Source organism: Choloepus didactylus, chromosome 14, assembly GCF_015220235.1.
Source record: "Choloepus didactylus isolate mChoDid1 chromosome 14, mChoDid1.pri, whole genome shotgun sequence".
NCBI lineage: Eukaryota > Metazoa > Chordata > Mammalia > Pilosa > Megalonychidae > Choloepus > Choloepus didactylus.
The window spans coordinates 7,475,715-7,500,117 of NC_051320.1; the positions used below are offsets into that span (position 1 = coordinate 7,475,715).

General features: G+C 39.7%; 1 pseudogene; it reads right to left on the reverse strand.

Moving 5' to 3' along the window:
• Positions 1-1,476: 1,476 nt before the first annotated feature.
• Positions 1,477-2,561, reverse strand: LOC119509594 (annotated as a pseudogene).
• Between the last annotated feature and the right edge of the window lie 21,842 nt (positions 2,562-24,403).

The window sequence follows — 24,403 nt, forward strand, 5'->3', positions numbered from 1 at the left end:
CAAATGTATGTCCAAGTTGCCCAGCACCATTAGACCATTAGTTGAAGAGACTACTCTTTTCCAGTTGAGTGGTCCTTGCCACCTTATCAAAAACTGGTTGGCCATAAATGTGAGGGTTGATATCTGAGCTCGCAGTTCAATTCCATGGGTCAGTGTGTTGTCCTTGTGCCCATACCATGCTGTTTTTATTACAGTAGCTTTGTAATCAGTTTTAAGATCAGGAATGGGGAGTCCCAACTTCTTGTTTTTCAAGAAAGCTTTAGCTATTTTGGGTCCCTTACTCTTCCATATATATATATATGTGTGTGTGTGTGTGTGTGTGTATATGTAGGATGTAAAATTTTATTTAAATATATCATTCAGTTAAGTGTTCCAAGAAGTTTGACATTAAGACCACCAATCTTTTTAAAAAAATATAACCTTCACCTGGCATTTCACAAAAGCCTTGAGAAATTATTAAAATAGAAAATATTGTCTATTAAGTTCAACCTTATAGTGTATATATTTGCCAATTTTCTAGATTACATATTTATGGTTGGTATTTCTGAACATCTCAATCCATACAAACTGCAAAGTAACAATACTTAATTCCATGCCATTTTTATAATGTTCTGATTTTATAATCTATTTAACCAAATACTGGAGAAACAAGAATGTATAGTCTCTCATCCCATGTAGAACAAAATTTCCCTCATAACTCCTCAAACTCCAACTATTTAAATAACATATATATTTATAAACACACATATATATTTGCCAAAATGAATCTGCCACATTTGCTACAGCATATAAATAACCTTGGTCATGAGAAGGTGTGTAAGGGCTCCTTATCATTCCATCCTCCAAATACCACTATAGAATAACAGGCAATATTGCTGTGAGAGGTGTGTTACTGATGTTCTTGATGAGCATCTCTGTAGTGATTTTATAGAGAGCATATTGCTAAAATTTGAGAAATTGCATTGGTGTAGTGATGTCTACAGAACTGTGCGATGTATCAATTTCAACATTCGTGTAGCATGGCATTCAAAATGAAGGGACTAAATAAACTAAGGTTTGCATTGCTTAAAAAAGAATGTAGTGCTATATTAGATTTTAATAAGAAAATTTAGGTACAGGAAAAGTAGGGTATGAAAATAGTGTTTTCCTTCTGTCATTATAACTAAATTACATTCAAGTCTTTGTCATTCTCACACATAATATTTAAACTCCCTTGTTGATGGAATGAAATATTCACAAATAAATGACCATCCTGGTGTAAGCATGCACACAATAACAGAGACTAGCTTTGTATAGGATTATGACAAACCTTTATAGATTAAATGAGGTACTGCACAGATTAAATTAAAAAAGCAAAAATGACAACAAAAATATACAGCAAATCAGCAGAACATTTGCATTATAATGTTACAGAATCTGTAGAAACTATTATTTAGTATTTCAACTTAAAAATGTATATATATATGTATATGTTGATCAGTCTTCCCAGTGATCCTCATCCTCAAAATCTTCTTCAATTTCATCCTCATCTTCATCTGAAGAATTAATGGCTTTGCTCCTTTTCTGCATCACTTCCATTAATGCACCCACAGTTCCTGAAGTAGGTGCAGATGTTGGTGGTGTAGACTCTTGGACATCAGATACAGATTTTAGCTGAATACCCTCTCATATCTGGTTTAAAAGTGCATCCCTTCCAGAGCAGGACACTGATGGACTGTTCTGTTCCACTTTTTTTTTAGCTGCACTCCCTCTCTAATTTGATCTAAAAGAGCTGCTTTGCTTCCTGCAGGAGTTGGAACTTTGGTGGTCAACTTCAGAAGGGAGACCAGGGAGAGGAGGTGGCGCTGGAGGAGGTGGGAGTGGAGGTGGCAGGGGTGGTTCCACTGACCCTGCCACCAGTGGAGGTGGAGGTGGTGGTAGATGCCCTGAACGTGCTGAGGAAGGAAGGGATGGAGGTGGGGGAGAGACTCCTACACCTGGCCTGGAAGGGGGTGGTGGTGGAGGGGCAGCTGTGGGAGCTCTTGAAGGTGGTGGAGGAGAAGCATCTCTTCCCCTGGCAGGAGGAGGAGAAGGACCTGAACTATGTGGAGGGGGTGGGGGAGGAGGAGGCCCTCCCCTTGAAGGTGGTGGAGGTGGTGATGCTTGCCTTCCTTGTTCATTTTTAACACCTTCAACACCTCCTGTTTTTCCAATAAAGTCATGTATAACTTTTGATGTTTCTCTGTCATTTAGCTGTGCCTCTGAGATTCCACACATATCAAAAAGATTCTTCAATCTGGATCCAAATTATTCAGATCAAAGCCAGTACCTGTATCCCTACCAAAATGCCCAATATGCTGGAAATTTCTTGGTTTTCCATTGTCTGCCTTGCTTAATCTTTTCTTATTAGCTTTTCCTTTCTTCTTTTCTTTGGCATGGGAGATGTTGTTGACTTGTGGACCATAAAATCTATTTGTTGTAATTTCTGGATTGTTTATGTCAACTGTTGCAATGGGTAGATTGGGACCATTTGGGGGGTGTACACCTTGTTCCAGCACCTTTTTGTTCTTGATATCCCTCATATATTTGTGTATTGTATGTCCAAAGCTATAGATTCATCATTACTTTTTATCCATTTACATTTTAGCAAATGTAGGAAGTGGGATTACATATCAAACAATACACTACAATAACACTGGCATTTATAATTATCCAAATGGTTACCTTTACTGCAGGTCTCCTCATTTATGCTGTTTGAAACACCCTCTAGTGTCCTTTCTTTCAGTCTGAAGAACTTTCTTCACCATTGCTTGTAGAGCAGGCCGAGTGGTGAGCCTTTCTTTCCCTGAGAATGGCATAATTTCTCCCTCATTTTGAAAGATAGTCTAGCCAGATATAACATTCATGGTTGGCAATTTGTTTATCTTTCAGGATGTATTCGTTAAGGTTCTCAAGGGAAACAGAATCCACAAGAGATATCTAAATATAAAATTTTATAAGAGTATCTCACACAACTGTGGGGATGCACAACTCCAAATCATATAGGGCAGGCAACAAACTGCCAAATCCAATGAAGGCATTCAATGAACTCCTCAGGCAGTGAACTGGCAACTCTGAAGAATGTGTTCAGTGAACTCCTCAGGAAATGGTTCACTAGCTAGCCAAAGAAGAAGTGGAGGTCCTCCATCTATGTCGCTTAAAAGTCTTCAACTGATTGGATTAAATCCAGCTGATCGAATTTTTTCATTGTGGAAGACACACCCTTCATTGCTGTAATCAGTAACAGCTCCAGCCAATTGACTGATGTTTTAGTAAACCAGTCTTCTGGTTTATTAACCAGCCACAAATGTCATTGCAGTAATGGTTAGGCCAGTGCTTGTTTGGCCAGACACCTGAACACCATCACCTGGCAAAGGTGACACATAAACCTATCCATCACAGCCCACCCCTTGTCAACTTGGTAGTTATACACATCACCTTGAGCCATACTTTATCTCTAAGTAGAGAACAATAACAGACATATTTCACCAAATGTTATTCTGCTGTCCTGCGTACAACCAGAAATGCACTAAATTTCTCCAGAATAGGTTGCAAGTCCTTGGGTGACAATAGCTCCTAAAATTGATTTCCTTTAACCCAAATACTGCAAAATGAAAAATACAGCCTATGTCATATGATAAGGGGATAAGATAGAGAAGAAAACAAAAATATTTGCTTTACAGACAAATACAAACATACTCATGAAAAAAATGAGGAAATATGCATGCCTTCATAGTCCTCATTTCTCTAACTGGTCATGCAGTCATAGTTCATATTTATCACTACCTTCTTCCACTAACCATTCCATGTTCCCTTTACCCTCAGCAATCACATCAGCTGGCCATGGTTCTTTGCCTGGTGGGGTGACCCAAACTTCATTCCTGAAGTTTCTTGGCCATTGGTAGTCCTGCCTGGATGGGTTGTTGCAGTTTTCAATTGACTTTAATCACAGGGCATGGTAATACTAAGAGATGCCCTAAGGGATCTCCTGTATTCCAGGAAAACTCTTCTTTACCCCCATTGTGTACTTGCAGTGCTATTTCCCCTTGATAGTCAGGATCAGTCACTCCAGCCAGTACATTAACCCACTTCTTTGTCTGTTGATTCAGAGGCATAAGCCCAAAGTGGCCAGGTGATCCAGTTCAATGAAATTATTGTCGTGTTTACTGGTGGAAGCACTCCTCCTTTTGGAACTAAGACTTGTAGACCAGCAGGGCTTAAGTTTGCAGGGACAAGAAGCAAAAATTTTCCTCTTGGATCACTAGTAGTGATAGAGAGTGGTACCACTCCTGTTTCCACACCTTGATTCCTGGACCTGTGAATCCTGGCAATGGAAGAAACAGCACCATAGAGTGTATGATGATTAAGAGCATACACAGCCTCCTGGAGAATACTGCCCCAGCCCTGGAAGACATTGCTTCCTAGTCGGCACCATAATTGAGTCTTCAACAGGCCATTCTACCATTCTATCAACCCAGTTGCCTCTGGATGATGGGGAACATGGTAAGACCAGGACTTCCATGAGCGTGTGCCCATTCCCTCACTTCATTTGCTGTGAAGTGGGTCCCTTGGTTAGAAGCAATGCTGTGTGGAATACAAGGATGGTTGATAAGGCATTCAATAAGTTCACAGATGGTAGGTTTGGCAAAAGCATTGTGTGCAGGGAAGGCAAACCCATATCCAGAGTATGTGTCTATTCCAGTAAGAACAAATCACTGCCCTTTCCATGATGGAAGTGGTCCAATGTAATCAACCTGCCACCAGGTAGCAGGCTGATCACCATGGGGAATGGTGCCGTATCACGGACTGAGTGTGGGTCTCTGCTCCTGGCAGATTGGGCACTCAGCAGTGGCTGTGGCCAGGTTGGTCTTGGTGAGTGGAAGTGCATGTTGCTGAGCCCATGCATAACCTACATCCCTACCACCTATGACCACTTTGTTTATGAGACCATTGGGCAATGACAGGAGTGGCTGGGGAAAAAAGCTGATTGGTATCCACTAAGCAGGTCATCATATACACTTGATTATTAAAATCTGCTGAAGACACCCTCTGGTGAGCATTCTAATGGGACACAAAAATCTTCATGTTTTTTTGCCCACTCAGAGATGTCTATCCACATACCTCTTCCCCAGACTTCATTATCACCAATTTTCCAAATATGTTCCCTGCAAGTCCCTCACCAACCAGTCAAACCATTAGCAACAGCCCAAGAATAAGTATACAAATGCACCTCTGGCAGTTCTCCTTCCAAGCAAAGTGAAAAACCAGGTGCACTGCTCAATTTTCCACCCACTGGCAGGAATTCCCCTCACCACTGTCCTTCAGGGACATCCCAGAAAGGGGCCACTATGCTGCAGATGTCCACTTTACCATGGTGCTTGCATATCGTGCAGAACCATCTGTAAACCAGGCTCAAGTTTTCTCTTCCTCAATCAACTGATTGTAAGGAACTTCCCAAGATGCCATAGCTGTGGGCCGGGAAAGAGAAGATAATGTGGCAGGAATGGGAGCCATGGGCATTTGGGCCACTTCCACATGTAACTTATTTGTGCCTTCAGGACATGCTCAAGCTCTATCTGTTATATACCATTTCCATTTTATGATGGAGTGCTGCTCTGCATGCCCAGCTTTATGGCTTGGTGGTTGGGCAGCACCCAGCTCATGACAGGTCTCATGGTAACTTGGTGGCCCATGATAAAGTGTTCTGTCTCTACTAAGGCCAAATAGGAGGTCAAAATCTGTTTCTCAAGTGGAGAGCAGTTATCTGCAATGGATGGTAAAGCTTTACTCCAAAATCCTAAGGGCCTGGGTTGTGATTCTCCTATAGGAGCCCATCAGAACTCCAAACAGCATCTCTATTTGCCACTGACCCTTCCAGCACCATTGGATCAGCTGGATCATATGGTCCAAGTGGCAGAGCAGCCTGAACAGCAGCCTTTACCTGTCACAGAGCCTCATCTTGTTCTGGTCCCCACTCAAAACTAGAAGGTTTTCTGTTCCGCTGGTAAATGGGTGAGAGTAGCACACCAAAATGAGGAAAATGTCTCCAAATCCAAAGAGGCAAACTAATCACTGTGCCTCTTTTTTGGTATTATAAGGGACCAGATGAAACAGCTTATTCTTACCTTAGAAGTGATATCTTGACATGTCCCACACCACTGGGCACCTAGAAATTTAACTGAGGTGGAAGGCCCCTGTATTTTTGTTGAATTTATCACCCATTCTCTGACACACAAATACCTTACCAACAAATCTAGAGGAGTTACTACTTCCTGCACACCAGATCCAATCAACATATCACAAATATAATGGACCAGTGTGATGTCCTGTGGGAGGGTGAAATGATCAAGATCCCTACAGACAATATTATGACATAGGTCTGGAGAGTTGATATACCCCTGAGGTAGCACAGTAAATGTATACTACTGGCCTTGCCAGCTGAACTTAAACTGTTTTTAGTGGTCCTTACTAACAGCTATAGGGAAAAAAGCATTTGCCAGATCAATAGTTGCATACCAGGTACTAGGGGATATATTGATTTGCTCTAGCAATGATACCACATCTGGAGCAGCAGCTGCAATTGGAGTCACCACCTGGTTAAATTTACAATAATCCACTGTCATTCTCCAAAACCCATCTGTTTTCTGCACAGGCCAAATAGGAGAGTTGAATGGGGATGCAGTGGGAATCACCACCCCTGAAACCTTCAAGTCCTTAAGATGAGCATTAATCTCTGCAATCCCTCCAGGAATCCAGTATTGCTTCTGGCTTATTTTGCTAGTCAGGGGCAGTCCTAGCAGCTTCCACTTGGCCTTTCAACCATAATAGCCTTCACTCCAGAAGTCTGGGAACCAATGTGAGGAATCTGCCAATTGCTGAGTGTGTCTACTCCAATTATGCCTTCTGGAACTGGGGAAATAACCAAAGAATGAGTCTGGGGACCCAGGAGACAACTGGGAGAAGAAACTGAGTGAAAACTCCATCTATTACCTGAACTATATGAGCCACAACTTTGACTAGTGGACCAGCATGATGTTTTGGGTATCCTGGAATCAATGTCACTTCTGAACCAGTGCCTAATAGTCCCCAAAATATCTGCTCATTTTTGTTTCCTCAATATAGAGTTTCCCTGATAAAAGGCCATAGGTCCCCCTGGAGAAGGCTAGGAGTAAGATTATCAGTATAAATATCTGGCAGTGTAACAGGGCCCTTCACCAAGGGTACCCAGCCTTCCCCTCATTCAAGGGGCTCTGGATCTGTAAACTGTCTCAAGTCTGGGAATTGATTAAGGAATCATGACTCTCTGTTTTGTAATTCAAGGGAGACTTTTGTTCACTTGACCTAGAATTGTTCTGCTTATGTAACTCAAACAAGAATTTAGTAGACTGACCATCTATTTTACTGCTAGGTACTCCATGATCTACTAGACAAGGCCATAAGTCTCTCCAAGTTAGATTATTTTGACTGCTGCTTTGAGCCTGTTTTCCATTATGGTAGCCATGCCCACCTTGTCTTTGATGATTAACTGCTGCCACATTGCTTCTGCTGACTTGGGATCTGAATATCCCCATTTTGTTTAAGGATTCCAGTTCACTGACAGCAGTTTCTACAGTAATATCTAACCTGCAGAGAAGGCCAACTACAGTGCTCTTCAGGGATGACAGAGCTAGTCTCAAATTTATTTCTCACAGTCCAGGTAAAAGGTGTGTTCTCTGGACATTCAAGGGGTGTGTGAGCAGGTCTTCCATGATAAATCCACTCTAGCATTCCAATCTCTCTAAGCCTTTGAATCCCCTCCTCTATATTATACCAGGGCAGCTCTGGCATTTTGACCTCAGGTAATGATGGCCACCTTTTGATCCACATTTCAGCCAACCACACAAACAAATTGTTAACACCCTTTCTAACCCTTTGAGCTATAACACTGAATACAGAATCTCTGCTTAGTGGGCCCATATCAGTAAATTCAGCCTGATCCAACTTTATATTCCTTCCACAATTATCCCATACCCTTAATATCCATTCCTACACATATTCCCCTCTTTTCTGTCTGCATAGATTTAAAAGCTCATACAGTTCTTTTGGAGTACAGTGTACTTCCACGTGGGTCACACATTGTACCTCACCCTTTGGGGCGTGTTGGGACGTCAGTCTAGTTATACATCTTGGAGCGAATACTGGTGTTGGGGGTGCATCATGAAAAGAATTAGAAGTGTCCCTCAAACCATTTACCTCCAGAAAGTCCAAGCAAGTTTCATCTCATGAAACAGGATTAATCTTTCCAGAGGAAAGAGTGCTTCTTCTTCAGGGGAGGTGACTACAGGTTTAGCAGGCACTGGAGGGTTAATCTCTTTAGATGAAGGTTGGATGGCAGGCTCCTCAGGGCAGAATGGAGGTTGGGAATCTGTTTCCTCAAAGCAGGCTGGAGGTTGGGTAGCTGTCTCCTCTGGGCAGGCTTGAGGTGCGGGGCTGTTTCCTCAGGGCAGACCACCACAGGTATATCTAACAAAGACTCAGCAGAATCCAGGGTTCCAATGTCCTCACTGCCATTATTCTCAATTCATATGTCCCCATCCCAAGTTTCAGGATCCCATTCTTTTCAAATCAATGCCTTTACTTTAATAGCAGATACCGTGTGTGGTTGAGATTTCAGCTTACATTCTAAATCTGCTACTTGCACAATGAGACTCTGGGTCTGGTTTTCAGAAATCTCAAGTCTGTGGCCACAGGAAATAAGATTTTCTTTCAGGGCAGACATATAAACCTTTACACCTATCGTACAGCACTTAAGTTTTAAATTTGGAGCTGTTATCTTGTTCTTTTCTCTTATAACTTTATCCAGCATATCTAAGTGCAAGCAGCCAACCTCATTATATCTCTTAATTCTGCAAAACTCTGTTAAGGTGTCAAAAACACTGTCATTCAGAGCCTTGCTTCATACAAGAGTATGATTAGGAGAATCAGATTGTGATATTTTGCATATCGCCATTGCTAACTCATGCCATGGGCTGTCAGTGCCATCTTGATTATTGAAAATGGAGCCATTAGTGCCTTTGAATCTAATCAGAATAGAAAACCAATTATAAAAGCCCATTTTAAAATTCTGTTTCTCAAGAACCCACTCTTGGAACCAAGTTGTATTACTTAGGGTTCTCTAGCGAAACAGAATCAATAAGAAATACATAAATATAAGATTTTATAAAAGTATCTCACACATATGTGGAGATGCATGAGTCCAAATTCCACAGGGCAGGCAGCAAACTGCCAAATCCAATGAAGGTGCTCAATGAACTCCTCAGGAAACACTTCACTGGCTAGCTGAAGAAGTGAATGTCCTCTATCTGTCTTGCTTAAAAGTCTTCAACTGATTGGATTAAATCCAGCTGATTCAATTCTCTCATTGTGGAAGACATACCCTTCATTGACGTAATCAGTCACAGCTCCAGCCAATTGACTGATGATTTAATAAACCAGTCTTCTGGTTTATTAACCAGCCACAAATGTCCTTGCAGTAATGGTTAGGCCAGTGCTTGCTTGACCAGAAAACTGGACATCATCATCTGGTCAAGTTGACACATGGACCTAACCATCACACCCACAATCTCCTCTTCTTTCATAGTGTTTTCAGGATATTTTTCCTCTTCCTTTGGATGGACCATCCTTGACTATCTTTGCTGTTATTTTATTCTTGTTGTACATTTTACATTGTATTATTTTTAAGCATTTACTCTGGGATAACTTCCCTGAGATATGTTTCAGCCAGTGATAAGTGATAAGACAGAGTCTTTCCTATTCTGCAGCCCTCCTGTCAGGAAGATCTGCCCAAGGTACATGCAGTGCACAGGGTTTTCCCATTTTCCCTGAATTTGCTTGTTAGTTGGTTTGAGATTCCCCTGTTTCCAGGAGTTTGGTTGTCCCCTCTGTTTCTTAGAAGACAGGGCCTCCCTCTCAGAGGGTTTGAAGCTGGCAATCCTTTGTCCCAGATTGTTACCTCTATAGTTTCTTGCACTCCTTTAATTGTCCTATGCTGCTTTTGCCAGAAGGACAAATTCTGTGAGAAGTGACTTGCCAGAGAGAATATTCTCAAGTCTATCTTTCAGTGAAACAAGGACCAGGGTTCCATTAAGGGAGCATGGACAGGCTCTGTCATGGCCCAAGGGGGCTTTAGCTGCTGAGAGGCCAAAGAAGATGCCAGGCATGTTCTGAGACATGAGGTTTTATTCAGGGCTTACTTACAAGGAAATGGAAGTCAGTTACACTGCTCTGAATGAAGTCAGGAGCTGCTCTGCATGGTGGCGAGTTCAGAGCTCAGTGTGTAGATACTCTACTTGGGGGGTTGCTCATCAGTCTGGTTATGGGGATTGAGACAAACCATTCCAATAGGCATGAGAGATAAGGGTGGGAGCAGGGGTCTTGTGACATAGGGAAGGACTGATTTTAGTCAACTAGGAAGAGGGGAGGATTATAGGTTACCTTGTAAGTAATAGTATCTCAAGGAGTTTCAGGAAGGAGATAAACAGTAGATTATATTTAGCTCTGGAGGCCTGATTTTACAAGGAGAGTAGGTTAAAGCTTAACTGACCTAGGTCACCGAAGTTGCTGTGTGCACAGGATTCAAGCCCCTTAGGGAAGTCCCTGGGCCTGGGGCTCCCACAGGCTCCAAAGTGCCCAGGAAGTATATTAGGAAATGCATCAAGGACCCACTCCATGGCTTCTCAGAGATGAGCTCTCTTGGCCTGCCCAGCAAATTCAAGCTTCAACTAACCATCTCTTGCATTTCTGAGGAATTATCCTTCAGTATCCTCAACACTGGCTCCTTTGCAGCATGGGTTAGGGATGGGTCCCCAGTGACCTGAGTTCACTAATTAAAAGCCATGATCAGTGATGGCTGTGTCCACCCCGATCTTGGGTAGAGGATTTTTACCTCATTTTCTGTCACCAGCAGTTAGCCAGGGGCTGGACCTCATAGTAGCTTGCTGTAAGATTGGAAAATGGGTGCCAGAAAGAGTAATTTACCTTTTTTTTTAAACCATAATATATTAATCTCTTCCCCTGCTCCTCCTTGGATGTTGTGCAGTGTTCTTCTGGCCTCTTAAGTTGTAAACTAGTTGTTTCAGACAATTCCTGCCTGTTTAAGAGTTGTTTTGGTGGAAGGATTGAGTCCTGGATCTCCCTATTCCACCATCTTCCCGCAATCCCTCTCCTAATATAATTTTTTTATTTCATCAATTGTATCATAGTATTCTACTGAATATTTAGATATGGGATGCTTAGCCTATCTCCTAGCATTGCACGCACCAAAGAATGTCCATATGACTTTCCAATGGAGAGGGAAAAGGCAATATTAAAACTTCTGCTCTTTGTTGTTAATCCCATCTTTTAAAATTTCTGTCAACATTTCATAATATGTAAATTATTCATGTGTGTAACTTGTAAATAAATAAACATACATATAAAAAGTCAAATAGGTTTTGAAGATTAGATTTTAGTGATGCATCAGTGTTAAATTTTCTGATCATGATTGTTGTATTGCGATTATGCAGGAGACTGTTTCTATTTCTTATTTGGGGATTTTTCTACATATCTCTATTTCTCTCTCTTTGAATTTTAAAATATATTTCCTAGTCTGAAATCTGTATTATTCAAAATCTGTGCAGCTGTTCTTCTGATATCTATTGTTTTTGCTGGCTCCCATGGCATATTGTATTATTTGTTTTGTTTACTATGAACTCATATTTTCTTGAACTTTGGGAATTCTTGAGCCCTGGGCTGATGGGCTATTGCTTGGGAGAATATTACCATTTGTTTCTGTCTGGTACCAAATGGTAGTATAGCCCAGGGTCTACTTTAAAATAAATTCTGCTGAGGTTTCCAGAAACCACTTGAAATCAGGCTATAAACACATGGGAAGCCTGGACTGTGAGAACAAATTCTCACTGGAAGATTACTCTATTTTCTTCCTACAGAACCAAGTGAAAATCTTGGAAGTTCTCTCATAATCCCCTAACAGTATAGCAAACCTTTTGAATTTTATTAATGTATTCAATGAACATTTATCAACCATCTGTTACTTGCCTAGCCCTGTTATAAGTGCTTGTGATGCATCAATAAATAAAACAGAGAGATTTCTCTGCCTCTGTGGAATTTTACATTCCAGAGGAGAGACAGAAAATGAAGCAAAAAACTACAAATGAATAAATTACATAGTACGTTATAAGGTGATGGCTGCCATTGAAAAAGAAAAAGTAGAGCAAGGTACAAAGGGCTATGGAAGCAGTCATTTTCTTTAATCTTCTTTTTCTCACATATTTTTCCACCACTCCTAATACTGAACAATCTCTCTTATTTGAATTGAATTATATTGTTTTATAACTACGTGTAATGTCTATTGAGTGCCCATGTTGTGCATTTAGCCCTCAAAACACTTTAGAAAGTTGTTACTGAGGATCTAAGATGGTGGCATAGAAAGGAGTATAAGCTAAGTAGTCCCCCTGGAACAACCGAAAAAAAAAAAAAAAAAAAAAAAAAAAAACAGAAACAACTAGTAAATAATCTGGAATAACTGCAGGGGGACAAACATGATTGTCCACTCATTATACACTGTGCCAGTTTGAATGTATTATGTCCCCCAAACACCATTATCTTTGATTTAATCTTGAGTGGGCAGACCTATCAGTGTTAATTAGACTGTAATTCTTTGAGTGTTTCCAAGGAGATGTGCCCCACCCAAAGTGGGTGATGACTCTGATTGGATAATTTCCATGGAGGTGTTGGCCCACCCATTGAGGGTGCGTCTGAATTAAATTACTATAGCACTATATAAGGTCAGACAGAAGGAGAGAGCTGCTACAGCCAAGAAGGATACTTTGAAGAATGCACTGGAACTGAGAGAGGAGCTTCAGCTTACAGAGACATTTTGGAGAAGGCCTTAAAAAGCAGAATTTTGCTCTGGAGAAGCTAAGAGAGGACAAATGCCCTAAGAGCAACTAAGAGTGACATTTTTAAGGAGCTGAAGCCTAGAGAGGATTGTCCTGGGAGAAAGCCATTTTGAAACCAGAACTTGGAGCAGACACCAGCCACGTGCCTTCCCAGGTAGCAGAGGTTTTCTGGACACCACTGGCCATCCTCCAGTGAAGGTACCTGATTGTTGATGCATTACCTTGGATACTTTATGGCCTTAAGACTGTAACTATGTAACCAAATAAACCCCCTTTTATAAAAGCCAATCCATTTCTGGTGTTTTTCATTCTGGCAGCATTAGCAAACTAGAACATACACCAACCTGAATTGGAAGGAATGCCTGAGATCACAGCATAAAATCTGCAAGTAAAAACTGCAGATCCAAGCTGGGAGAACCCTCCCCCCAAAGCCGGAGCTGCAAAGCCTTGTGGTGCCAGAGAGAAGCTCTCTCCCACCAAGCAAATATAGCTCAGCTGAGCTCCAGTGGGGGTTTTAATTAGCAAGTGTGAATTGCTCACTACAAGTTATGAATCCCCAACAAGCAGACAGAGGCTTTGGGTGACGATTGACCTTGGAGAGTCAGAGGGTTGCAGTGGACTAGCCCTGAAGGGGACTTTCTGTTCCTTTTTCAGCTCATTGGAGAAAGCCTTGGCCATTTTCAATTCCCAGTGCTCTGACCCAGGCAAGGGTGGAGATAGCACAGGCATAGAGAGACCATTGAAATGCTAATGACCTCCCCCTAGGAGGGGTCTGTCTTCTCTAAGAGGAAAGGGGGCAGCTCTATTACCTGCCTTCCATTCAGAACAAGACCCCAGAGCCTGGGGGAAAACAGCCATGGGCCACACCTCCTTATACCAGTCTGGAGTGACAGGCTGACAGGTGACATCTGCTGGGCAGAAAAGCACAGTGACCAGAGGCATCAGAGGGTGTACCAATTTTCTGACACACCCTCAGGGAAACCAGATACTTAATATTTCTTCCTTCTGGCACCTGAGCCCATTCTGATCTGGGAAGACCTGATTGGGGTAACCAAGGAAACCATGCCTAGACAACAGAAAACTGCAACCTACACAAAGAAAAATGAAGTTATGGCCCAGTCAAAGGAAAAAACTTACACTTCAACTGAGATATAGGAATTGAAACAACTAATGATGAGTCAATTCAAAAAATTTAGGGAAGATATGGTGAAAGAGTTGAACTGTATAATAAAAACACTGGATGTACAGAAGGTAGAAATTGAAAGTTCATAAAACCAACTGGCAGAATCTATGGAAATGAAAGGCACAACATAAGAGATGAAAGACACAATGGAAACATACAACTTCAAATCTCAAGAGACAGAAGAAAACACTCAGGAACTGGAGAACAAGGCACCTGAAAGCCTACACACAAAAGAACAGATAGAGAAAAGAATGGAAAAATGAAAGCAATATCTCTGGGAACTTAAGGACAAAATGAAAAGTAAGAATTTACATGTCATTGGTGTCTCAGAAGGAAAAGAGAAGGGAAAAGGAGCAGAAGCAATAATAGAGGAAATAATGAAAATTTCCCATCTCTTATGAAAGACATAAAATTACGGATCCAAGAAGAGTAGCATATCCCAAACAGAATAGATCTGAATAGTCCTATGCCAAGACACTTAAAAATCAGATTATCAAACATCAAAGATAAAGAGAGAATCCTGAAAGCAGCAAGAGAAAAGTGATCCATCACATACAAAGGAAGCTTGATAAGACTATGTGTGGATTTCTCAATAGAAACCATGGAGGCAAGAAGGAAGTGGTGTGATATATTTGAGATACTGAAAGATAAAAACTGCCAACCAAGAATCCAATATCTGGCAAAACTATCCTTCAGATAAGAGAGAGAGATTAAAATATTCTCTGACAAACAGACAATGACAGAATTTGTGAACAAGATACCTTGTCTACAGGAAACACTAAAGGAAGCACTACAGACATAAAGGAAAAGACAGAAGTGAGAACAAAGATGACTATGAATATGGTTGAAAGAGGAAGGCTGGGATGATGTGGGATGCCAGAACAAAAGATGAATGATAAAGACTGGGACTGTATAACTCAGGGAAACCTAGGGCGCTCAGTGATTGGAATAAAAGATACAAATATGTTTTTACATGAGGTAGAACAAATGAATGTCAACATTGCAAGGTGTTAAAAATAGGGTGGGATTGGCGGAAAATACAATCAATGCAAACTAGAGGCTATAATTAACAGAAACACTGTATTATGCTTCCTTTAATGTAACAAAGGCAATATACCAAAGCTAAATGCATATGGGGGAGTGGGGAATAGGGGAATGGTATGGGACTCCTGGCATTGGTGATGTCTGACTCTTTTATTCTACTTTAGGTTAATGCTCTCTTTCCTTTTGTTAGTTTCTAGCTATCAAGTTTTGTTCTCTCTTTTTTCTTTTTCTTTTGCTTCTCTGCCTTCTTTGACTCTTCCTCTGTCTTTGTGGAAGAAATGGAGATGTCCTTGTATAGAGAGTGGCAATGGTGCTCAATACATAAATACGTGACTATATGGGGAACCAACAATTGTTTACTTAGGATGGAATGTATGGTGTGTGAACAAAACCATCTGAAAAGAAATGGGTTGATGAAGAAAACTTGAGGGCACTATATTGAGTGAAAGAAGACAGAAACATAAAGGCAAATATTGCAGGGTCTCATCAATATGAATTAATTATAATATGTAAACTCATAGACATGAAATATGTTACCAGGATATAGAAATGAAGCTAAAGAATGGGGAGCAGTTGCTTATTATGAGCAGAATGTTCAACCAGGGTGAACTTACATGTTTGGAAATGGGCAAGGGTGATGGTAGCATATTGTGAGAGTAACTAGCAGCACTGAAAGATGTGTGAAGGTGGTGGAAAGGGTAAGCTCAGAGTCACGCATGTCACCATAAGGAAAGTTGGAGGTTAAAAGATGGGAATGTATAAAAGAGTGAATCTCATGGTGGGCAATGTCCATGATTAACTACACAAATAATAGAAATCTCTCTCATGAGCTAGAACAAATGTATGTCACTATAACTAGAAGGTAGTAATAGAGAGGCATATAAGGAAAAAATATATACCTATTGCAAACTATATACTACAGTTAGTAGTATTTTAACATTCTTTCATCAACAGTAACAAATGTACTATACAAAACTGAATCAATAATGGAGGGGGGCATGGTTAAGGGTATGGGAGGATCTGATTTCCTTTTTTTTTGTTTTTTTTTTTCTTTTCTGGAGTAGTGAAAATGTTCTAAAAATTGAAAAAAATTAATTGTGTTGAAGGATGCACAGCTGTATGGTGGTGCTGTGGGCAATTGATTGTACACTTTGGATCTTTGGATAGTTGTATGGTATCTGAACAATCTCAGTTACATATATATGTGTATATATATATATATACACACACACACACACACACACACACACACACACACACATATAAAGTTGTTACTATTATTGGCAGTGCAGCAACTTTTTCAAGGTCATAGAAGCTTCCACATGGTAAAGCTGAGATACAGACACCCAAAGAATGCTTTAAGTTTCAAGGATATTACACCACATAATTCTTAATTAAGCAGAAAATGAAACTCATTCGTTCATGTAACTGGAAAATCTGGGGGCATGGCCTCTTCAGAGAAACCATAGACTTGAAGGATATCAGTTAACTCAATATCTCTTCCCTCTCCCAAATTCTAGCTTCAGCTTTTCAATTTCCTTTCCTTGTTTCTTTTCCATCTCATTTTCTCCTACTATATACTTGATTCCCCCAGAGGGACTCAGGATGTTGGGGGCATCTAAGAAAAGATAAATCAAATTAACTTATTCAAGGATGGATTAAATGCATTAATCGGGAAAAGAAAAGGAATACAAGGGTGACATAAAAGATTTTATGAGTGGCAAAGTGATGGTAACGTGAAGGAATAGAGTGAGAAAAGAAGAAATTTCCCTCAGCATTGGAGAGAGATGGTTGCCACATGATCGCATTATTCAGGATCATGAATCTTCTTCCAAGTATTTACATATTGGCTAATATTCTTTCACCTCTTTATTCACTGATATGGTGTGTTCATTTGTTTATTTGCCCCACTTTGTATGATCTTTACTTTAGAAACCCTGATTACTATTCCTATGTAGATGAGTCCCATATCCCTATGTTCAGATGTAACCTGTCCTATTTGCATGCTAATATTTCTTTATATACTACCTAATTACATTTTAAATTCTAAATGTGAAACAGAAAATGACTGTATTTCCTGAAATAATTACTACTTTCATTTTTATTTCCTGATAATTGTGAAGTAAAGGTCATCAAGAATTAAGAGCTGAAAACCTAGTGTGGTAACATAGCATTAGAAATATTATCAAAATATATTTTGCAAAAAAATAAATAGATAAAAAATTCAATTGTAGGCTTAAGTTCTTGATTATGTATCTGATTTTTAAGTACCCCCCAAAGAGTTTCAAGTACCATGCTTCATTAACTCTTTTTAATTACAGTTTTGAAACTATTAGGTAGAAGTTCACCCTCTCTAGCAAGGATATAATTTAAAACAAACTAATTGGATTATGTGAAATAAGCAAAATATTTTGGTGTCTTCATATCTTCTTTGCATATCTAAGCCTCTTTTTCCCTCCTTGGCCTTCTCAATTTCATACTTTATAGGTCTAAAAACATTGCAAAATATTATATATAATACAAAAAAATTGAATAGAAAGGCCAACAGTTATTTACTGAAAGTGATTGTGTCTCAATCACCCTACCGTACAAGGATATCAGTAACTATCAGAATCTTAGTAACATCCCTTGATCCCAACATTCTTTAAACACCCAAAACCTGGTTAGCTAATGGAATCTCTAGCATAAGAATCTAATTTAATGTTCTTTCCCTAACATCCCCTATGAAAGAAATAGCTAAGGAAATTGCTGATCATTCTCTCCATTTTTATTTTTCCATTGCAGTTTTTAACTTATTTTCTAACAATTAAAAGAAATGTATACAAAATTCACTATATGTTTCTTTAATTTTTGTGCTTCTTCAGTTATATTAAAATATACATATATATTAAAGACAAAATTATTCTTTCTACATAACAGTCTTTGATCATATATATGATTTTTTCTTTTCCTGACCCTTTTGTTAAGTTGGCTCCAGAAAATATAAACTGTCCTCTTCTAACAAAATGCTCCTGAATTAAATATTCTTTGGATTATTATGAATCTTATTAAAGGATAAGAAATTTGTAAATGGTTTGAAATTTTTAACACAAAGATTCTACAGCAATCTAGATGGTTTCAAAAATGTTGCTTTAAATAGTACTAGACAGTTTTCATTTACTTTACGTTTTGCCATAATGTTTTCTTAGGCTGCTCTTGACCTTGACATGTGTTGTTTTTGATGATTTGACGTATGAAGACAATGGGTCAAGTATTTTGAAGGGCATCTCCAGTTGGGATTTCTTTGATGTTTACATCAGGCTTAGACTGGGGTTGTGGGGTTTGGGAAGAAAGACCACAGAAGGAAAGTGTCAATTTAATAACATCATCTCAAGGATATATACTATCAGCATGACTTATCACTACTGATGTTGACCTTGTTCACTTGCCTGAGGTCGTTTTTGTCAGGTTTCTCCAATGTACAGCTACTCTCTTTTCCCACCTTTTCCCACTTTTCATACCTTATTCTTTGGAAGAAAGTCACTATGCATGGTCCACACTTAGGAATGCCCAGTTGTGCTCAAACTCCTTAAGAGGATAGTATCTACATAAATTATTTGGGTTTCTTCTGCATGGGATATTTGTATGTAGGTGTGTATTTATTTATTTATTTATTTATTTACTCAATACCCACTAATGGATGTTTATTTTATGTTTCACATGTATACCAATACTTCCTTATGTATTTTACTGCTCAAATTGTTCCTGAGTTGGCCCTTGGAAAGTCTTTCTGTTGTCTCCTATGTGCCTTTTACATGCCCCCATCAATGTGTGTTTGTGTGTGTGCACACATCTTTTTAACACTTTCTAACTTTATGATACTGCAAGATTCTCTAGGGTCATCTTCTATATGTCCAGCCTCAGTCCTAGAATCAGCCATAGAACCAAAGAGCACAGCTTTCTTTTGACTAGTGTTAGAATAGTATATTTTTTCCATCTCTTTACTTTTAAGTTATCTGAGCGTCTACATTTAAAACTGGTTTCTTGTAATAAACATTGTGCCAGTTTGAATGTATTATGGCCCCCAAAACAACATTATCTTTGATGTAATCTTGTGTGGACAGACATACTAGTGTTGATTAGATTGTAATTCTTTGAGTATTTCCCTGGAGATGTGACCCACCCAACTGTGGGTGATGACTCTGATTGGATGGTTTCTGTGGAGGAGTGGCCCTGCTCATTTGGCATGGGCTTTGATTAGTTTATGAGGGCACTATATAAGCTCAGACAGAAGGAGTGAGCTTGCTACAGCCAAGAGGGACACTTTGAAGAAAGCACAGAAGCCGAGAGAGTAGCTGCAGATGAGAGACAGTTTGAAGACAGCTGTTGAAAGCAGACTCTTGCTCTGGATAAGCTAAGAGAGGACAAACACCCCAAGAGCAACTGAGAGTGACATTTTGAAGAGGAGCTGCTGCCTAGAGAGGAACATCCTGGGAGCAAGCCATTTTGAAACCAGAACTCCGGAGCAGATGCCAGCCCCATGCCTTCCCAGCTAACAGAGGTTTTCCTCCAGTGAATGTACCTGATTTTGATGTTTTACCTTGGACACTTCATGGCCTTAAGACTGTAACTGTGTAACCAAATAAACCCCCTTTTATAAAAGCCAATCCATACCTGGTATTTTGCTTAATGGCAGCATTAGCAAACTAGAACAAACATAGAGTTGTTTCTTTTAATTTTAATCACACTAACAGCTCTGTCTTTTAATTGGTGTACTTAGATCATTCACATTTAAAGTGATAATAGGTATAGTTTGATTGATAGTATCATATTTGTAACTGTTTTTTATTTGTTGCATTTTTTTCTTCATTTCTTTCTCCTCTTTTTACTTCCTAGTCTGGGGTAATTGAGCATTTTATGTGATTTTGTTTTATCTCCTCTCTTAACAGATCAATTATTCTTTTAAAGTTTTAGTTGTTTCCCTAAAGTGCACTCTCTCTCTCTCTCTAATGAAATCCACAACTAAATGTCAGATCATCTGCTTTTTTCCATTGCAGCTTTAACATATTAATCACACTTACTATATTATTACAATTTTCCATCTATAATTCCAACTCTATATCAAATATGAGTCTAGTCCTCATGATTCCTTTTTCCCTTTAGACTGTACTTTTCTTGATTTGGGGCTTCTTTGTGATTATTATTATGTCAGGTAATCAGAAGTGAGTGTATTTATGGTAATCTATCAAGGAGTTGGCTTAATATTTGTTGTAGATACAGGTACTGGAGTCTTCAAATCCCTCCAATGTGCTTAATTTTGTCATCCCTGTTGACTTTGGCCTTCCCAAGTTTTCCTTTTCAGAAAGAGTCCATGACTTGCAGCTCTTTCAATTGTACCACACTGTTATTTACTGGAGCCCTATAGGTGTGATGGTATGTATGGTTTGCAGGATCAGAGAGTTCTCTAAATTTGAGATTAAATTTCACTCTTTTATTTGGCCTGTGTCTCAGGTTTTCTAGTGATACAGCTTCTCTCATCCCTCTCACTCTTATTCCCTTCCCTGGCTGCAGCACCCCAATCTGTTTCTTAGAAACACTGAGTCCTGTTGACTTTGTACCCTCAGGTACTGCCCCTAGGCTTGAGGAGGCTGAACTGCAGAAGACTTCCCTTCCCCCTTTGGGATAAATTGTCAGAACTGGACTCCAGCAGTCTTTTTCCCTTGGATATAGATGTTTGTTATGGAAAAGTCTCCTGATGTTTTTTCACAATGATTTTTCTTTTTTCCCTATGCCAAAGCCAGGAGGGATAATTCTTGGTCCTCACAGTGGGAACCTGGTGGGATTCCAAGAAATAAGGCCTAGAAAAGCCTGGGTTCCCCGAAGTCTGACTTATCCTGGAGTTTCTCACCTCTATCCTACTTCCCAATCAGCCTCCAACTATTACCATGTGAATCTCCCTCCCAGTGGCCTCTGCTCCCATAGCAGATATCAGCTGTGACTCTCCAGATTCCTGTACTCAGTTCTCTAATGGGCCTAAAAAATGTTGATGATTTTCAGTCTGTCTTGCTTTTTGTTATTGTAAGTGTGGGAGTGATAGCTTCCAAGATGTTTACATGTCGTAGCTAAAACTGGAAGTCTTGCACTGTTTTGAGTAATTTGGTTTTAAATATACATGAATTATATTGTGAAATAGCTCAGAGCTAGAGATTTCAGATCTGGTTTCAGTATCAATTTGGACACTATCTAGCTATAGGACCTGAATTGCATTTTTCTTTTCATGTGTGTACCAGGAAGATTGGACCAGAAGTATACTTGAATGCAGAACCATTTTATTTACTTGCATTCTTTTCCTGTTCAAATTAAAACCTATAAAAAGAATATTATATAAAACTAATAATGAGTAAAACTGCCCTAGATGATATGGGCTTAGGGGTGAAGGCATAGGGAGGAAATGACATAAATGCTCAAAAGCACCCTGTAGAACTATCCTTGGAGATGTCAAAATTCAAATTATAAAACACTGTTAGAACCTCATTCATCTCAAGCAATGGAAAACTCACTACATGATTTAGGCTCCCTCAGGATATCTTGAATTCCTTGTCAAAACCTTAGCAGTGAGCAATCTACCAATAAAAGAGAAAGATCAGTCATTCTTCCACCAATTAACTTTGTTCCTCACCATCCTTTTCAGCATTAGCACTGTTTTGTTGACTTTCTCAGCTATCTTGGTAGGCTGTGTAAGTGTTTACTCTCAGTGGCCATTTGTTTGAGGAGTGTATCCCTTGTTATCACCTATAACTGCCTTTGGTCCATGTCCTCTTCTTCAATCTCATAAGTTCTGTGGCTTTCTGATTATGAATGCTACTGAATTTAATCACATACCTATGATTCTTAGATCATATCTAGAGCCTCAGTTCTGTGCTTGTTGGGGCTGTACTCATAAGTAGTGATTTTCAGTCTAAATCATTCAGACAAAAAGCATTCAGACAAAAAGATGCAGAGCCTGAATTCTTGCATTAAAAAAAGAATTCTTTCTTCAACACGTCTTATTGAAGATAAAGCTTAGTATGTTATTTTGAAGTGACAGCATTAAATTTTTATACAACTTACCTGTTCAATATTAGGCATATTACTGTTTAGTATGTGTGCCGGTTTGTATATATTGTGTCTTCCAGAAAAAGCCATATTCTTTGATGCAATCTTGTGGGGGCAGATGTATTAGTGTTGATTAGATTGGAATTCTTTGAGTGTTTCCATAAACATGTGACTCAATCAACTGTGAGTGAAATGTTTGACTGGATAATTTCCATGGAGGTGTTGCACCACCCATTCAGGGTGGGTCTTTATTGGATCACTGGAGTGCTTTAAAAAGAGCCACACAAGTCCAGAACAGAGCAGCTAAGAGTGATATTTTGGAGAGCAACTGAGAGACACATTTTGAATATGGCCATTGGAAGCTGACACTGACATTTTGAAGAGGAGCTGCAGCTAAGAGAGAACAAAATGCCCTAAGAGTAACACTTTGGAGAATGCCATTTTGGAACACAATGTGGGAACGAGTAGATGCCAGCCACATGCCCTCCCAGCTAACAGAGGTTTTCCTGATGCCAATGGCCTTTCTCCAGTGACACTACCCTTTGTTGATGCCTTATCTTGGACACTTTATGGCCTTAGGACTGTAACTTTGTAACCAAATAAATCCCCTTTGTAAAAACCAGTCCATTTCTGGTGTTTTGCAAAAGGGCAGCATTAGCAAACTGGAACAGTATGTTTCTGAAGTTAGTACCTGAATAAACTGAGCTGTTGATCCCACACTAGGGAAGCAACTCACTAGGTAATGTTGATATTGAAGTTGCATTATTATATTTATACAATATAAATGCCAATTTAGAGTGTTGGAGTCATAATTTTCCAAGTGCATTTTGAATGTTTAATAACATCCTCAGGAAAAAACATAATCATTCTAAAGGGTTTTAAATACATTAGCTGCTTCTAGATTAGATATCAACTTTTCCCAGGAAGAAAAGTTTATTTCTATGTGAAGTATATAAAGTCCAATCCATCATTAGTAGAAAGCAAGATTTGCTGGAGCAAAATTAAATAATTAAAAGCTTTAGTCTTTTAAAAAATATTTTAGTTCAAGCCTATGAGATATTGTTCCTTTTAAAAAGGGAAGCTGGGGGAGGTGGGGAAATATGGCAGCCTAGAGAGGTGTCAAATTTACTTAATCCTCTAGAGCAACTAGTAAATAGCCAAGAACAGCCAGTAAACAGTCTGGAAAAAACTGTTTTGGGGGATATCCATGACTGGACACACATGTACACCAGTTTGGAGTCAGTGGGATGGCTGATATTTCAGCATAAGGACTGTAAGTAAAGCTTCTGAGGCTGGTGCTCTGCCCTGACTGGCATGGCAGGCTGAGTTGGCACACTTCCCTGTGGGGAAAAGAAGCAGTATCTACAGGAGCAAGGGAAGGTTGTTCAATAAAGCTCCAGTTGCAATTTTAATTAACAATTTTGGAGTACTGAATACAAGCTATGAGCACAGATAAAACCAGAACAAACAGGAAAGGAACCATGAGGTCTCTTCCAGCATAGAGGAGGTGAGGCTGATGAAAACAAAACAAAACAAAACAAAACACAATAATAATGACTCCAAAAGCTCAACTGAGTTCAGAATACTGGCAAACGGCTGTGTCTCCAGAAAAGGAAAACATAGAGCCAGGTACCAACTCCAGCTCTTGACAAGTAAAACTAGGGGACTGGGGACCAGCTCTGGAAAGGGTAGTTCTTTCTTTTTGCTTTGTTTTTCCCTCATTCTAAGTAGCTCCTTAGAGAAAGCCTCAGGCATTTTCAATTGTCAGCACTGACCCAGGCAGGGGTGGAGTTAAGACACAGACACAAAGGAAAAAGTCAAATGAAGGAGGTAATTCCCTAAAGGGCTTATCTTCCCTAATAAAAGGGGGGTATAGCCTAGCTTAAATGGCAGCCCTCCCAAAGACAATTCAGAACCCAGGGACTGAGGGGAAAAAGAAAAAAAAAAAAAAAAACAGAGCTTAAAATTTTCTTAACCATTCCCCCTGGCAGGGACAGGGTCTGCTGATAATTAAAGGCACTGCGCCTCTTAATGCTGATGGGGAGCTGTGGGCTGACAAGTGTCACCTGCTGGGTGGGATGGGAAAATCAAAACATCTAGAGGCCTCACAGGAAAGTCTGAAAAACTTTTGAGTTTCATCCACAGG